The sequence below is a fragment of the Ovis aries genome, chromosome 5 (genome assembly GCF_016772045.2).
Source record: "Ovis aries strain OAR_USU_Benz2616 breed Rambouillet chromosome 5, ARS-UI_Ramb_v3.0, whole genome shotgun sequence".
NCBI classification, from domain to species: domain Eukaryota; kingdom Metazoa; phylum Chordata; class Mammalia; order Artiodactyla; family Bovidae; genus Ovis; species Ovis aries.
In genome coordinates this window covers 4053036-4070454 of record NC_056058.1, presented here as the reverse complement: position 1 = coordinate 4070454, position 17419 = coordinate 4053036, and the positions used below count along the sequence as shown (strand labels likewise).

At 47.1% G+C, this 17419-nt stretch overlaps 1 long non-coding RNA gene and 1 other non-coding gene across 3 annotated transcripts in view; one reads left to right on the top strand and one right to left on the bottom strand.

The window, feature by feature from the left end:
- The window catches only part of LOC114114982 (uncharacterized), a 28703-nt gene that overhangs the window by 3180 nt on the left and 8104 nt on the right, over window positions 1-17419 (bottom strand). Inside the window, exons 2-4 of one of the 2 annotated variants that reach the window (XR_006059807.2) lie at window positions 12096-12137; window positions 10775-11048; window positions 10186-10249 (exon numbers count right to left, since the gene is read on the bottom strand). This is a non-coding gene — a long non-coding RNA (uncharacterized LOC114114982). Of the gene's footprint in view, window positions 1-9877; window positions 10141-10185; window positions 10250-10774; window positions 11049-12095; window positions 12138-17419 lie in introns of both variants that reach the window. The other variant, XR_009600774.1, reaches the window with a different exon arrangement.
- LOC114115132 (U6 spliceosomal RNA) lies at window positions 14994-15100 on the top strand. Its single transcript, XR_003589615.1, has one exon. It is a non-coding gene; the product is annotated as a U6 spliceosomal RNA (small nuclear RNA).

The window sequence follows — 17419 nt, the reverse complement described above, 5'->3', positions numbered from 1 at the left end:
GCCTAGAAACAGTGACCAGATCTGCAGGAGTGAGCACCCCTGATGCCAACTGTGGTCTCTAATTACCATTTCCCAAGAAAGAAGCCGGGGCTCCTGGAGGAATGGCTGATTCCCGAACTGGGCAGAGGATCCAGGAGCATCTTGTGAGCCCAGAAAGCAAGGATGCTTCTAAAGACCTGGGGGGAGGGACATCCCTGGTGTTCCAGTGGTTAAGAACACCACACTCCCAACACAGGGGGCCCAGATTCCATCGCGGGTCAAGGAACTAGATCCTGCAGGCAGCAATTAAGACAGATGTAGCCAAAAAAAAAGAACTTTTGTTGTCTTTAGTGGAAAGAAGGGAGAAAAGAAAGGAAGGAAGGAGAGGAGGGGGGAAGGGAGGGAATTCCCTGGGTCTCCACTGAAAGGTGCTCAGGATCATCTCACTTTTTGACCAGCTGCACTCAGACGCCTGAGTCATTCAGCATTCAGAAGCAGAGGGGTGTCTGGGCTGATTTTGCTACTGTCCCTTGTCTCAGGAGGACCCTGCTCTGCCCCTCCCCTCTCTACTTCTGGGTGAGCAAGGTAACCTCTCTGAACCTCGGCCCCCTGCTGCCATCCTTAGCTTGAATTGGAGAGGCCCAGCGAGGCATCTCTTGGGAGAGCCCCGCCTTAGTTCCCTTCTCAAGGCTGGGCAAATGGGAAGCCCCTCTGGGCCTCCCTTTCCTCTTCTGGGCAGCCATGAATCTCAAGGTTGAGGTGGGGGTGGGGGCCCTAAGGCCCAGATTCACCATCTACCCTCCAGTCTAGGGGCTCAATTAGAGCAGTGGGGGCCAGAGAGATGTCATACCCCCTGAAGCAGCGGGGAGGGAGGCAGAGAGAAGTACCTGAAGCTCTGCCAATTAAGAGCCCAAGGAAAGCAAGGAGTGTAACCGTGGCTCTGCTCAGCTGATTAGACACCAGTTTTCCTGGTGCATGCATGCTCAGTGGCTCAGTGGTGTCCGACTCTTTGCAACCATTTGGACCATAGCCCGCCAGGCTCCTCTGTCCAGGGGATTTTCCAGGCAAGAATGCTGGAGTGGGTTGCCATTTCCTCCTCCAGGGGATCTTCCCGACCCAGGGATTGAACCCAAGTCTCCTGTGTCTCCTCCACTGGCAGGTAGATTCTCTACCACTGAGCCACCTGGGAAGCTGGGCATCCCTGATTTCCCAGTGGCTCAGTGGCAAAGAATCCACCTGCAATGCAGGAGAGACGGGTTCGATCTCTGGGTCAGGAAGATCCCCTAGAGCAGGAAATGGAAATCCACTCCAGTTTTCTTGCCCGGGAAATCCCATGACCTGAGGAGCCTGTTGGGGTCCATGGGGTCACAGAAGAGCTGGACACGACTTGCTGCCTAAACAACAAGTGGCTCCCACGCTTTCCTGCTTGCCGGTCATCCCAGCCGAGAAAGGAGCTGATGTGCCTAGACTGCGTCCTGGTCCAAACCAGGCAGAGGAGAGCAGAGGAAGTCAAAAGTATTTTCTCAGAGAAGAAAACTGAGGCTCAGAATGCCGGGGTTGCCCCAGGGCACGAGGCCAGGCGAGTGCAGGGCTGGCCTGCCCCTTCGCATCCTGTCCCAGCCCTGGCCCCTTCCAGAGAGGCCCAGGGGCCATGGCTGAGATCATCTCCAAACCGGGAGGGTGTAAACAGTCTACCCCATGGCTGGACCTCAGAAGGGATTCCTGTGACTTCTGGCCCCTTAACCACTTTAGTCCATTCATTCTTTCTGCAAAGGTATGTTGAGTTCTAACCATGTCATGGGCCCTGGACTGGGTGTGTGTAAATGTTAGTGTTAGTTGCTCGGTCGTGCCCAACTCTTTGCGACCCCATGGACTGCAGCTCACCAGGCTCCTCTAGCATGAGATTTCCCAGGCAATGATACTGGAGTGGGTTGCCATTTCCTTTTCCAGGGGATCTTCCCAACCCAGGGATCGAACCCAGGTCTCCTGCACTGCAGGCAGATTGTTTACCGAGTGAGCTACAAGGGAAGCCCCTTGTAGCCAGGTGTGTGGGGCGGTACAGAAAATATAAAGGGCCCATGTATGAATAAGAAGAGGCCACATGGTGATCGGCACTGAGGAGGAAATGGGGAGGCAAGTGGAAGAGGTGACATTTGAAGTGAGAGCAGAAAGAGCAGGAGGAGTCGGGACCACTGAGATTAGGAGGAAAGACACTCCAGTGGAGGGCGCAGCACGTGCAAAGGCCCTGAGGTGGAAAGAGATGGGAGTGTTTGAGGAACAAAGAGGGGTGGTGAGCTGGAGCCAGGTGAGCAAGTGGGGGAGGGAGAAAGAGGAGGTCAAGGAGACAGGCGGGGGCTCCTTGGGGGGCTGCAGGGAGTAGGATGATGGGAGACGCGGGTGAGCTGGGGAGTAACCTGATATGGTTTTTAAGTTCTAGAAAGCGGCCAGGGGCTGCTGTAGGGAGAAAGGACTTGGGGACAAGGGTGTCAGGAGGCGTCGAGCAAACGATGGCTCTGCTCAGGTTTGCTAGGCGCCAATTGTGGACCCCAGGCTTCCTGGCCTCCTGACCACCCCCAGACCTGCTGGGGGAGAGATGACCTACCGGGACAGGGGAAGAATTTGACCAAAGGGAGGAATGTTCTGGGGCCGAAGGGAGGAAAGAAATCCAGGGAGACTCCTGGATATTTGGGTTCCTTAGAGCCTCTCCCTGATCTGTGGAGAAGGAGATGGCAACCCACTCTAGTGTCCTTGTCTGGAGAATCCCATGGACAGAGGGTCCTGGCGGGCCACAGTCCCCAGGGTCGCAAAGAGTCAGACACAACTGAGCAACTGATCACACACGCTTCCTGATCGAGGGAGACTCAGGGGACAGCGAGCCTCTTTGAGGGTGGCCTGGGACCCTCACGCTCACCTCTCCCAGGGGACCAAAGTGCTATATGTGAGCAAGAACCTGAACTTCCCCTTGGCAAAGACATGCTGGACTGTCCGTACCAGGGCTACACTCGCAGTCCAGACAACCACCTTCCCCCCAGGAGAAGGCAGGAAAGGGGAAAAAAATAGAAGAGGTGGGGTCAGGGCAGACGGGAAGCAGAGTGAGATGTTTCGCCACCCCTGCAGGAAGGAAGCGAGCTGGAGCGGGCCTGGGCCTCCCCACCCTGCTTCCTCTGGCAATCGCGCTAAACGAGTCATTCCATTTTGCTGACAAAACAGAGCTCACTGGGCTGGCAAGCTGTTAGGACAGGCCCACAGGGGCCCTGGAGACTGCTCTGGGTTGAGTCAGAGGTTGCTGACTGTCCTATCCCTGGTTACCTGGGAAACCATTACATCTGAGAAGTAAACTCAGCTAATCGATGAGATGCACCGAAAACTGAATGCCCACAGCTAGCCTGGGTCAATGGAATAGGCCCAACTCTTCTCTGTGACGACGCTTGACCGCGTGTTGCACAACCGACGCTTCAAAAGTTGAATGAGTGAATGAAGTGGGCTACAGAGTTTTGCCTCATTTGCCGTGTTCACCCAACCTCTCGCCAACCGACTACCACTTCTTCAAACATCTTGACAACCTTCTGCAGGGAAAATGCTTCCACAGCCAGCAGGATGCAGAAAATGCTTTCCATGAGTTCGTTAAATCCCTAAACATGGATTTTTCAGTTCAGTTCAGTAGCTGAGTCGTGTCCGACTCTGTGAGACCCCATGGACTGCAGCACACCAGGCTTCCCTGTCCATTACCAACGCCCAGAGCTCATTCAGACTTATGTCCATTGAGTTGGTGATGCCATCCAATCATCTCATCCTCTGCCATCCCCTTCTCCTCCTGCCTTCAACTTTCCCAGCATCAGGATCTTTTCCAATGAGTTCTTCACATCAGGTGGCCAAAATATTGGAGTTTCAGCTTCAGCATCATTCCTTCCAATGAACACCCAGGACTGATTTCCTTTAGGATAGACTGGTTGGATCTCTCCAACACCACGGTTGAAAAGCATCAATTCTTCGGTGCTCAGCTCTCTTTATAGTTCAACTCACATCCATACATGACTACGGGAGAAACCATAGCTGTGACTAGATGGACCTTTGTTGGCAAAATAATGTCTCTGCTTTTTAATATGCTGTCTAGGTTGGTCATATCTTTTCTTCCAGGGAGGAACCATCTTTTAATTTCATGGCTGCAGTCACCATCTGCAGTGATTTTGGAGCCTAAGAAAATAAAGTCTCTCGGTGTTTCCATTGTTTCTCTATCTATTTGCCATGAAGTGATGGGATCAGATGCCATGATCTTAGTTTTCTGAATGTTGAGCTTTAAGCCAACTTTTTCACTGTCTTTCACTTTCATCAAGAGGCCCTTTAGTTCTTCTTCACTTTCTGCCATAAGGGTGGTGTCATCTGCGTATCTGAGGTTATTGATATTTCTCCTGGCAATCTTGATTCCAGCTTGTGCATCATCCAGACTTGTATTTAACATGATGTGCTCTGCATATAAGTTAAATAAGTAAGGTGACAATATACAGCCTTGATGTACTCCTTTCCCAATTTGGAACCAGTTCATTGTTCCATGTCTGGTTCTAACCGTTGCCTCTTGACCTGCATACACATTTCTCAGGAGACAGGTAAGGCGGTCTGGTATTTCCATCTCTTGAAAAATTTTCCACAGTTTATTTTGATTCTCACAGTCAAAGGCTTTGGTGTAGTCAGTAAAGCAGAAGTAGATGTTTTTCTGGAACTCTCTTGCTTTTTCAATGATCCTACAGATGTTGGCAATTTGATCTCTGGTTCCTCTGACTTTTCTAAATCTACCTTGAACATCTGGAACTTCACAATTCATGTACTGTTGAAGCCTGGCTTGGAGAATTTTGAGCATTACCTTACTAGCGTGTGAGATGAGTGCAACTGTGCGGTAGTTTGAGCATTCTTTGGCATTGTCTTTCTTTGGGATTGGAATGAAAAGTGACCTTTTCCAGTCTTGTGGCCTCTGCTGAGTTTTCCAAATTTGCTGACATATTGAGTGCAGCACTTTCACAGCATCGTCTTTTAGGATTTGAAATAGCTCAACTGGAATTCCATCACCCCCACTAGCTTTGTTCATAGTGATGCTTCCTAAGGCCCACTTGAGTTCACATTCCACGATGTCTGGCTCTGGGTGAGTGATCACCCCATCGTGGTTATCTGGGTCGTGAGGATCTTTTTTGGATAGTTCTTCTGCGTATTCTTGTCACCTCGTCTTAGTATCACTGAATCCCAAAGCATGGATTTTTATGTTACAGGGACAAACAAACTTATTTCTTATTGACAAAAATGTGCTGATTGTAATGGTTCCTATTTGGATTAATAAAATGTGTTTGAGCCTAGTTATGGTGATTTAAAATTCAGGTTCTTAAACTACGGCTACTTTTGCACCGATCTAATAATTGCATATGAATCTAGAATAATTTTAGAAATAAAAAAATCGAATGAAGATAACTAAAAGGACCTACTGTATCACACAGGGAACTAGACTCAATACTTTTAATAACCTGTAAGGGCAAAGAAACTGAAAAAATACATGCATTTTATATATATACACGTATATATGTATATATAACGTCCCAGGGCTTCCCTTGTGGCTCAGCTGGTGAAGAATCCACCTGCAATGTGGGAGACCTGGGCTTGATCCCTGGGTTGGGAAGATCCTGGGGAGTAGGAGATGGCAACCCACTCCAGTATTCTTGCCTGGAGAATCCCCATGGACAGAGGAGCCTGGCAGGCCACAGTCCACGGGGCTGCAAAGAGTCAGACACGACCGAGCGCGTGAGCACAGCACGTATATGTGTCTGAATCACTGCGCCAGAGGCCTGAAACCAGCACAACGTCGTGAATGAACAGTGCTCCAGTTTCTTAAGAAAGAAAAAAATAACTTGAAAATGAAGCCCCCCAAAAATGTCTCATGAAAGGGAGGAAAAAGACTCGCAATGCTGACAAATTAAGATCAGGGCATAATGAAAATAATGGAAAACAGTACAATTATTTTTTAAAGTGGGGGACAGCCTCTATGAAGATAGTAGAACGCATACAGCTATTTGGGCCATGGTGTACTGCGAAGGGCGGCGGGGCCTTGCCAAGTTGACTTGGGTGGCAGTTACCTGGTGTGCCCACGTCAAAAATTAACTAAAACCCACACCTGACATTAATGCACTTTACGCATGCTCCTGGGTGTAAGCCATACTGCAATAATGAAGAAAAAAGAAAAAATATAAATCTATGTTTCACAAAAAATTTGAAAAAATTACAAAAAATGTCAATGGGGGATTGAAGTGGTCCCCCATTGAAGGGAAAAAACAGAGATTTATGTTTCAATGAGCACATATATTCACAACAGAGTGTGTGAACAAGACAATTTTCAGATTAATATGCAGAGTAGAATTAAATTTCTGTAAAAATAGCATACACTATATAAGAATATATAGTAATATATTATAATAAGAATATATATCATAATATATAAGTAAAATAATTATATATATATAATTTCTGCATCTGTATATAGGTATAAACTACCTGAATGGACACATATATAGCTGCTCTCTAAAGGGCACAGTGGGGCTTCTCTTTTTACTGAACAGGACTCTGTAAATTTGAATCTTTCCTACTGAGAGTATCATATTTTTGTATTTAAAATAAAATAATGAAAGAAAACAGTTAAAGAATTCGCTTTTTTCCTAATGACTTGACTAATCTATGCAATGGATCAAGTCTGGACCCTGGACAAGTCACCTTTCCCTTTCTGGGCCCCAGTTTCCTCCTCTGCAAAATGGAGAGAAATATTCATAGCAGCCCCTGAGAGGGCAGACCCAGCCGTACCAGCCCAAGCGCCCAGCCTCTGGGCGGGACAAGCTCTGCGGAGCTGCTCACACAGCAGCGCTCCCCGTGGGACCAGGCCGAGGCTGGACGTCGGCTCTTCTCTTGCCCTAACTTGTTTTCAGCTGGGCTTTGCTGGGTGGGGCTGCCAGCCTGTCCCTTCCTATTAGCTGTTGCTTCTTTTGTGTGTGTGTGTGTATTTTTGTGTATCTGGTATGCACATCTTATCTTTGTAAGCAGAGGAAAGAAATATAAAAATCAAGCTGTAAACGATGTTCTGGGCAAAACAAGTGAGTTATCTCAGTCTTCACTGTCCCTTAGAAGCACAGTGACCATCCTCCCTGTTGCAGAGATAAGAAGTGGACGGCCGTCCCCAGTGGTCCGGAGGCTGGGAGTCTGCCTGACTGTGCAGGGGATGCGGGTTTCATCCCTGGTTTAGGAAGATCCTGCAGGCTGTGGAACAACTAAGCCTGTCTCCACAACGACTGGAGCCTGGGTCCCAGAGTTCACACACTGCAGCAGAGAGCAGCCACTGTTCTCTGCAACTAGAGAGAGCCTGTGCACAGCAACAGAGACCCAGCGCAGCCGTAAATACATTTCTCTAAAAAAAAAAACAAAGAAAACTGAGGCCTAGAGAGGCGAAGCTACTTGTCCGAAGTCATACAGCCAGTGGGCAGAGTTAGGATTTGAACCTGAACTGTCAGAGTCCAGAGTCTGTGCTCATAACCCTTTGCTGTTTTTCATCTCCTGTGTATTCAATAGTATGAATAAACCATAGAAATGGAGGTAATGAGGCTCATCTCTAGATGAAGGAATGAAAAGAAACTGTTCTGCCTTTGGTTTGACACAAAGTGTTGTTGTGTACTAAGAAAAATAAACACTTTAAAATAGTAAGAGTCCTTGTTTTGTAAACGAGAGGTAATTTCTGCTTATTCCTTCCTCCTCCTTAGCTTGTCAGTTGATGATTCTCTAGGAGAGTCACATTACTTGGATAATAACAAAAATATAAAAAGGCCATTTTTTAAATGCTGGGAGGCAGTGCATGAAATGCCAGGAGAGGTTTTCTCTGAGCTGAGTGATTGTGGGAGAGATTGTGTCTTTTTTTGTTTGTTTTCTTTTCTGCTTCTTTAATTCTCCATCTGGAAATTGCTCCACCTTTTTATAATTAGGAGCAAATGACCATATAAAACCCTGGGGTGGGGCTGTCACTCCAGGTGTTGCCTCTGGCAGGGGCTGGCCCTGAAGGTGACTCTCAGCCTCCTGCCAGTTTGATTTCAGGGTTAGGGGGAGACGGGTGTGTGTGTGGGGGGTGGGCTATGCATTTTCTCAGAGGCACCAGCACTGTGAACCCTCAAGCAGAAATCCTTTCTTGGAGACTTCCCTGGTGGTGCAGGGGCTATGACTTTGCACTTCCGATGCAGGAGGTCGGGTTCCATCTGTGGTCAGGAAATGAGATCCCGCCTGCCTCAACTAAAGATCTTGCCCGCTGCAATGAGGATCGAAGATCCCACGTGGCACAACTAATACCCAGCCAAATAAATTAATCTTTTTTAAAAAAAGAAATCCCCTCTTGGAGGCTTAATAAATGGAGATCGGACTCTCCTCTGAAGTGTTGGGGGTGAAGATTAAATGAAGAGATTCAAGGAAGGGATGGTCCCATCTAGCCCAGGCCTGCAGTCAAGGATTCAAATCCAAAGCCCTAAACCTTCCTGAGCTGCTGTTTTTGGGCTTTCCAGGTGGTTCAGTGGTAAAAAGAAACCACCTTCCAATGCAGGAAATGTGATGGGTTCAATCCCTGGGTCAGGAAGATCCTTTGGAGCAGGAAATGGCAACCCACCCCAGTATTCTTGCCTGGAGAATCCCATGGACAGAGGAGCCTGGCGGGCTACAGTACATGGGGTCACAGAGAGTCGGACACAACTGAGAGACTAGACAACAAGAGCAACAATGAGGAGCAAGCATGCAGTAGGTGTCCTGTTATTGCCCCCAGAGGCACTGAGATGATGCTGACCTTCCCTGAGCATAGGTTTCGTCTAGTCTTCAGTCTCGCAGGATGCTGACGTGCCAGTCTCGGGATGAGCTGTCCACCGCTCCTGCAGGAGGCGCTTCCCCGTGAGGTCGCTCTGCAGGACACCTGAGCAGCGTCCCCGCTGCCTCTGTGCGCCCGCCTGCCCACAGTTCCCCATGCTTGCTCAGCGTCCTCGCACTCACGCTCTCGCAAATTCCCTCTGTCAGGTCGCTGCCATCTCCTCCCCACCTGCTGGACTCCTGTCCATTCTTCCGCATTGCCCTCTCTTCCGGGAAGCCTTCTTTAACGGCCCCCAGCAGGGCCCAGCTCCCTGGTCTGGAGTCCTCCAGCCACAATCCCTCTTTCCAACCCAGACCTGACCCCATGGGGGTGGGGGAATCTGTGTTTGCCTTTGCTCACCAGCCTGGGGGGCTCTTGAGTCCAGCATCACTGAGAGTGGGGCCATGCACAGTGTGGCATCGAAATATACATAAACAAATGACGTGGTCATGAACACAGTACCCTCAGCCTCCAATGGTTAGAACCTTGTGCTTCCACTGTCGAGGACCTGGGTTCAATCCCTGGCCAGGGAACTAAGATCCCACAGCCGCACAGAGAAGCCAGAAACAACAACAACAAATGTGGATGGTTTGGAGGGAAATCAGCATGCAGGACCCCTGTGATGCTGGCTGCCAGGGGCTGTCTGGAGGGAAGGCCAGATGGCAGTGGGCATCAAGGACTCTCAGATGCCCCTGCCCTGTCACTCCTCGAGAAGTGGTTGTGAAGCTTTGGCACAGCAATGCACAGCTCAGTGACATTTCTAATTCTGGGGAAAATTGGAAGCAGCCCCCAGACCTACCCCAAGAGGGCTCTTTAAGTAAGTGTGTAGATGATGAACCATGGTGTGATGAGGGGAGGGCTGGGACCAAAACACCTCTAGCCTGCAGGAGACCAGCCCCATGCCAGCAACTCTACTCCTGGAGCTTGACCCACGGAAATGTGACACAGATGTTCCCAGTAGCCGCATTCCTAGTCACCCCAACCGGAAACCACCCCGAATACCCGTCCATCAGAGGACGGAGGCACTGTGCTTGAGACCTGCTGTGGAATACTGCTGTGGTGCGCTCAGTCTTGTCTGACTCTGCAGCCCTGTGGCCTGCAGCCTGCCAGGCTCCTCTGTCCATGGACTTTTTCAGGCAAGAGTGCTGGCATGGGTTGCTGTTTGCTACTCCAGGGGATCTTCCCGACCCAGGGATCAAACTTGCATCTCTTGGGTCTCCTGCATTGGTAGGCAGATTCTTTACCACTGAGCCACCTGGGAAGACCTGGAATACCATACAGCCACAAAAAAGAGTCTACCATCAACTTACCACTGCATCTGCTGAATCAGTTCTCCTTCCATTTATATGAGGTTCTGCCACAGGCAAAACTAGTCTGTGTGTGAAAATTGATCAGTGTGACAACCAACTTAAAAAAAGGACCAAAATCACACAGTCACTTCAATCAATGCAGAAAAAGCATTTGACAAAATCCAACACCCTTTCACAGTAGAAACATTCAACAAACTATGAATAGAAGGGGGCTTACTCAATAGAATAAAGACCATGTTTGAAAACCCCACAAGTCCCACCACATTCACTGGTGACAAACTAAAACCTTTCTTTTAATATCAGGAATAAGGCAAGTGTCAGTCAATTTGGGCAGCGATAACAAAGGGCCACAGACTGGGTGGCTCACAAACAGCAGACGTGTGTCTCCCCCAGTCTGAAGGCTGGAGTCTGAGACCAGTGTGCAGTGTGGTCAGGCTCTGGTGAGGGCCCTCTTCTGGGCTGCTTTCTGGTTGTGACCTCACAGTCTGCAAAGAGGGTAAGAGAGCTCTCTGGGGTCTCTCTATAAAAGCATGAATCCCATTCATGAGGGCTCTTCTGTCATGACCAAATCACTTCCCAAAGGTCTTACCTTCTAACAGCATCACATTGGCTGTTAAGACGTCAATATATGAATCTGGGGGTAGTGGGCTGCGGTCCATGGGGTTGCTGGGAGTCGGGCATGGCTGAGCGACTTCACTTTCACTTTTCCCTTTCATGCACTGGAGAAGGAAATGGCGACCCACTCCAGTGTTCTTGCCTGGAGAATCCCAGGGATGGGGGAGCCTGGTGGGCTGCCGTCTATGGCGTCGCACAGAGTCGGACACGACTGAAGCGACTTAGCAGCAGCAGCAGCAACACTCAGTCTGTAACAACAAGGATGTTTGCTTTCACCAACTGAATTCAGTTTAGTCCTAGAATGCCTAGCCAGAACAATTAGACAAGAAAAAGAAATAAAGTCACCAAAATTGGAAAGGAAGAAGTAAAATGATCTCTTTTTGCAAGCGGCAAGATCTTATATGCAGAAAACCCTATAAAGACCCCACACACGCCAAACAACAAAAAACCCTCTTAGCACTAATAAACAAATTCAGCAAAGCAGCAGAATACAAAATCAACATGCAAAAATCAGTTGCTTTTGTATACACTAACGATGAAAAATCCAAAAAGAAAACTAAGAAAACAATTCTACTTACAACAGCATCAGAAAGAATAAAATACTTAGGAATATACTTAACAAAGAAAGGGAAGTCTTGTGCACTAAAAACTACAAAATGTTGCCAAAAGAAATTAAAGAAGATATAAGCAGAAAGACATCTGAGTTTATAGACTGAAAACTTAATATTGTTAAGATGACAATGCTATCCAAAGGAATCTACAGATTCAATGCTACTCATATAAAAATGGTAATGACTTTTTTTGAAGAAATAGAAAAATCTATTATAAAATTTATATGGAATCTTGGGACTTCCTTGGTGATCCATTGGCTAAGCCTCCGCATTTTCACTGCTGAGGGAATGGTTTCAATTCCTGGTTGGTCAAAAAAAGATCAATCCCACATGCCACATGGCATGGCCAAAAAATTTTTAAATTTTATATGGAATCTCAAGGATCTTGCATAGCCAAAACCATTTTGAAAAAGAAAAACAAAGTTAGAGGACTCACACTTCCTGTTTTCAAAACTGCTTACAAAGCTACAATAATCAGAATAGTGTGGCGCTGATACAAAAACAAATCGATCAATGGAACAAAGATTCCAGAAATAAACCCTCAAATACATGGTAAAGTAATTTTTTATAGAGATGTTAAGGTCATTCAGTGGGGTAAAGGACAGATTTTCTTTTTTTCAGTGAAACAGCTGGTTCTGGAAAAATTGGATCTCCACAGGCAAAAGAATGAAGCTGGAACCTTACCTAACACCATGCACAAAAACGAAGTCCAAATGGATCAGAGAGCTGAATGGAAGAAGAAAAAAAGAAAAACATCAGGCAAAATCCTTGGATATGACTCCAAAACACACAGCTAACAAAAGAAAAAATATATACAATGAAATTCATGGAAATTAAAAACTTTTGTGCACCAAAGGAAATAATCAAGAGAGTAAAAAGGCAATATATAATTATATATGTATATAATATATATATAATCCCCTGGAGGAGGGCATGGCAACCCAGTCCAATATTCTTTCCTGGGGAATCCCATGGACAGAGGAGCCTGGCAGGTTACAGTCCATAGGGTCGCACAGAGTTGGATACGACTGAAGTGAATTAGCATACACACACACACACACACACATATAACACAACCGAAAGACAAAGAGACAAACAACCCCATTTAAAAACAGGCAAAGACTATACCTCAATTTAAAAAAAAAAAAAAAGAAAATCCACCTTAAAATAAAAAGCGAAAAACAAACAAAAAATAAATAAAAATGGGCAAGATGATACACAAATGGCCAATAAGCACAGGAAAAGATGCTCATTAGTTATCAGGGAAATGCAAATCAAAACCGCTGTGAGCTAGCACGTCACACTCATTAGGATGTTTATAATACAGACAAAGGGAAGCTGACACTCTGCTGAAGGTATGAGAAAGTGAAACCATGCATTGCTGGTGGGGATGTGAGATGGTGCAGCTGTTGTGGAAGACAGTCTGGCAGTTCCTCGAAAAATTAGACATAGAATCACCACGTGGTCCAGCAACTTCGCCTCCGGGTGTACCCAAAGAACTGATGGCAGGGAGGTGAAGAGGTATGTGTACAGAAGCTTTTTTTTTTTTACAATAGGCAAAAGATGGAGGCAGCCCCTGTCCATTGATGGATACATGGAAAAACAAATGTGGGGTATCCAGACAGTAGAACGTTATCCTTAAAAAGCAATGAAGTTTTGACACATTCTACAATATGGATGGGCTTGGACTGCAAGGAGATCAAACTAGTCAGTTCTAAAGGAAATCAATCCTAAATACGCATTGAAAGGACTGATGCTGAGGTTGAAGCGCCAATACTTTGGCCACCTGATGCGAAGAGCTGACTCATTTTGGAAAAGACCCTGATGCTGGGAAGGACTGAGGGCAGGAGAAGAGGGTGACAGAGGGTGAGATGGTTGGATGGCATCACAGACTTGATGGACATGAGTCTGAGTGATCTCTGGGAGACAGTGAAGGATAAAGAAGTCTGTCGTGCTGCAGTCCATGGGGTCGCAAAGAGCTGGACATGACTGAGCAGCCGAACAACAACAATAACAACGTGGATTGACTTTGAGGGCATTATGCTAAGTGGTGTTCAGTCCAGTTCAGGTCAGTCGCTCAGTCGCACGCCAGGCCTCCCTGTCCATCACCAACTCCCAGAGTTCACTGAAACTCACGCCCATCGAGTCAGTGATGCCATCCAGCCATCTCATCCTGGGTCGTCCCCTTCTCCTCCTGCCCCTAATCCCTCCTAGCATCAAAGTCTTTTCCAGTGAGTCAACTCTTCGCATGAGGTGGACAAAGTACTGGAGTTTCAGCTTTAGCATCAATCCTTCCAAAGAAATCCCAGGGCTGATCTCCTTCAGAATGGACTGGTTGGATCTCCTTGCAGTCCAAGGGACTCTCAAGAGTCTTCTCCAACACCACAGTTCAAAAGCATCAATTCTTCAGCACTCAGCCTTCTTCACAGTCCAACTCTCACATCCATACATGACCAATGGAAAAACAATAGCCTTGACTAGACGGACCTTAGTCGGCAAAGTTATGTCTCTGCTTTTGAACATGCTGTCTAGGTTGGTCATAACTTTTCTTCCAAGGAGTAAGCGTCTTTTAATTTCATGGCTGCAGTCACCATCTGCAGTGATTTTGGAGCCCAAAAAGTTAGCCAGTCACAAAAGAACAAATACTTCAGGATTCCAGGTAACATACGGCACCTAGAATGATCAGATTCATGGAGACAGAAAGGGCGGTGGGTGCCAGGAGCTGAGGAGCTGAGGGAGGTGGGAATGAAGAGTTCTTTAATGGGAACAGAATTTCAGTTTTACCTGGTAAAAAGGGTTCTAGAGATGGATGGTGGTGATGGTTACCCAACAAAGTGTACATACTTAATGCTACTGAACTGTACACTTAAAAATGGCTAAGACGGGGACTTCCCTGGTGGTCCAGTGGTTAAGACTTCACCTTCCAATGCCAGAAGTGTGAGCCCGATCCCTTGTCAGGGAGCTAAGATCACACATACCTTGGGGCCAAAAAACCAAAACATAAAGGAAAAGCAATATTGTAACAAATTCATTAAAGACTTTAAAAGTGGTCCATAAAAACATCTTTTTAAAAATGGTTAAGATGGTAAACTCTACATTTTATTTTACCATTTTCTTTTGTTAATTGTTAGCTTTATACTGGAGTACAGTATTCTTGCTTGGAAAATTCCATGAACAGAGGAGTCTGGCGGGCTACAGTCCACGGGGTCGCAAAGTCGTACACAGCTGAGCACACATATACATCAGCAGCCAATAGTCAATTTACAAATGTTCTGTTACTTTCGGGTGTAAAGCAAGGTGAGTCAGGTATACATGTGAGTGAGTGATAGTTGCTCAGTCATGTCTGACTCTTTGAGACCCCATGGACTGTAGCCAGGTTCCTCTGTCCATGGAATTTTCCAGGCCAGAATATTGGAGTGGGTTGCCATTTACTTCTCCCAGGGATATTCCCAACCCGGGGATCAAACACGGGTTTCTTGCACTGCGCGTAGATTCTTTACCATCCAAGACGCCAGGGAAGCCTACTGGTAAGAGACATTTCTAAGTATAAAGAAAGGTCAACTTCAAAAGTATCAGCAGATAGTGCTCGCTTCGGCAGCACATATGCTAAAATTGGAACGATACAGAGAAGATTAGCATGGCCCCTGGGCAAGGATGACACGCAAACTCGTGAAGCGTTCCATATTTTTTAGTGTGGAGATTCCTTAAAAATTGCAAACAGAACTACCGTATGACCCAGCAATCCCACTGCTGGGCATACACACTGAGAAACCAGAATTGAAAGAGACACATGTACCCCAATGTTCATCGCAGCACTGTTTATAATAGCCAGGACATGGAAACAACCTAGATGTCCATCAGCAGATGAATGGATAAGAAAGCTGTGGTACATATACACAATGGAGTATTACTCAGCCGTTAAAAGAATTCATTTGAATCAGTTCTGATGAGATGGATGAAACTGGAGCCTATTATACAGAGTGAAGTAAGCCAGAAAGAAAACACCAATACAGTACACTAACACATATATGGAATTTAGAAAGATGGCAATGACGACCCTGTATGCAAGACAGGGAAAGAGACACAGATGTGTATAACGGACTTTTGGACTCAGAGGGAGAGGGAGAGGGTGGGATGATTTGGGAGAATGGCATTCTAACATGTATACTATCATGTAAGAATTGAATCGCCAGTCTATGTCTGACGCAGGATACAGCATGCTTGGGGCTGGTGCATGGGGATGACCCACAGAGATGTTATGGGAGGGAGGTGGGAGGGGGTTCATGTTTGGGAACGCATGTAAGAATTAAAGATTTTAAAATTAAAAAAAAAGTATCGGCAGATAAATGCGTGACTTATCTTATCTATAGAGAATACATTAGAACATGTAGTGACTCTGTACACCTTTTCCAAAGGAATGCCCGAGACAAAAGTAGCAAAAAACTTATAAATGACAACCATCAATCAGATGAAACAATTTAGATGAAGCTTATCTCTCTTGAATAGATGGGGACTGGGCAAGTGGTCAGAAGGGAAATACAATGTGCTTTTAACTTTGCTTGAAAAATAATATTCAGTTCCATGTTGCTTAACATAGCTCTGTTTTTGCGGACTAAATCCTGCATTTATGCATTCCTTTTCAGATTCTCTTCCCATATAGGTTATTATAGAATATTGAGTTCCCAGTGCTGTACAGTAGCCAAAAAAAAAAAAAAAACAAAACATTTAAAGGATGCCTTTATGATTCCACTTATATGACATACCTATAATAGTCAAATTCATAGAGAAAGCAGAGTAGTTACCAGGGACTTGAGGGAGGGGACGGGAAGTTCGGGTTTCACGGGCGCAGGGTTTTGGTTTGAGAAGATGGCAAAGTTCTGGAGGTGGGCCGGGGTGATAGTTGTACCACAATGTAAGCGTACCTAGAGCCACTGAACTGCGCGCTTAAGATGGTTAGGATGGCAAATAGTCTGCTACGCACATCCTACCGATGGGCACACTGAAACAGAGAGCAACACTGTACGAGCAGCCTGAGGACTGAGGTCCTACTGCGCGCTGCCTGGGGTGGGTCACGCAGCACCTCCTCACCAAGTCTAACCGTGCTTCCAGTGCTTAGGTGAGGAGCACGGGTCTCAGCGACATCCGTGCCCCACAGCGGGTGGAGCAGGGTCCAGAATGGCACCCTGCCCCAGGGGGGCACCATCCGGTGGATGGCCTGCCCACTGGTCTCCCTGAACCTCCAACGTCTCGTCTCTAAGAGGGGCTCCTGGGGCTCCCCTGGGGCTCCAGGGCTTCAGAATCTGCCTGCCAGTGCAGGGAACTTGGGTTTGATTCCTGCTCCTAGAAGATTCCACGTGCCGCGGGGCAACTAAGCCCACGTGCCACAACTACTGAAGTCCACGTGCCTGGAGCCCGGGTTCCAAAACGAGAAGCCACCGCAGTAAGAAGCCCGCACACTGCGACTAGAGGGTCGCCCCGCTCGCTGCAAAGGCTGAGCACAGTAACGAAGGCCCAGAGCAGCCAATAAACAGATAACAATTTTTTTAAAAACAAGAGCGGGGCTCCTGTGAGTTCCATTACACCACCCCTTAGGCAAGATCCCTCCATGTCATCAACACAACCTCTTGTAAGAATGTTCAGCTTGGGACGCCCCTGGTGGCCCACTGGTTAAGATCCACGCTTCCACTGCAGGGAGAGCAGGTTTGATCCCTGGCTGGGGGACTAAGGTTGCACATGCTGTGTGGGGCAACCAAGAAATAATGAAAAATAAAATACTCCTCTGGAGATGGATCGGAAGGAGTGAGGGCAGAGCTGCAGGAATGGCTCAGGCGAGCGACAGGAGAGGAAAGCAGTGGCATCAGTGTCTCCATGGCGACAGGAAACCCTGGGGGGAGGAGGGGAAGCAGAGTCGCTGTTTAAAGGGTAAGAGAAGGATAAGAAGGGGGTGTGGCTCTTTATTCACTCACTCAACAAGCAGTTACTGAGAGACAGGTGGTGTTGTGGGAACT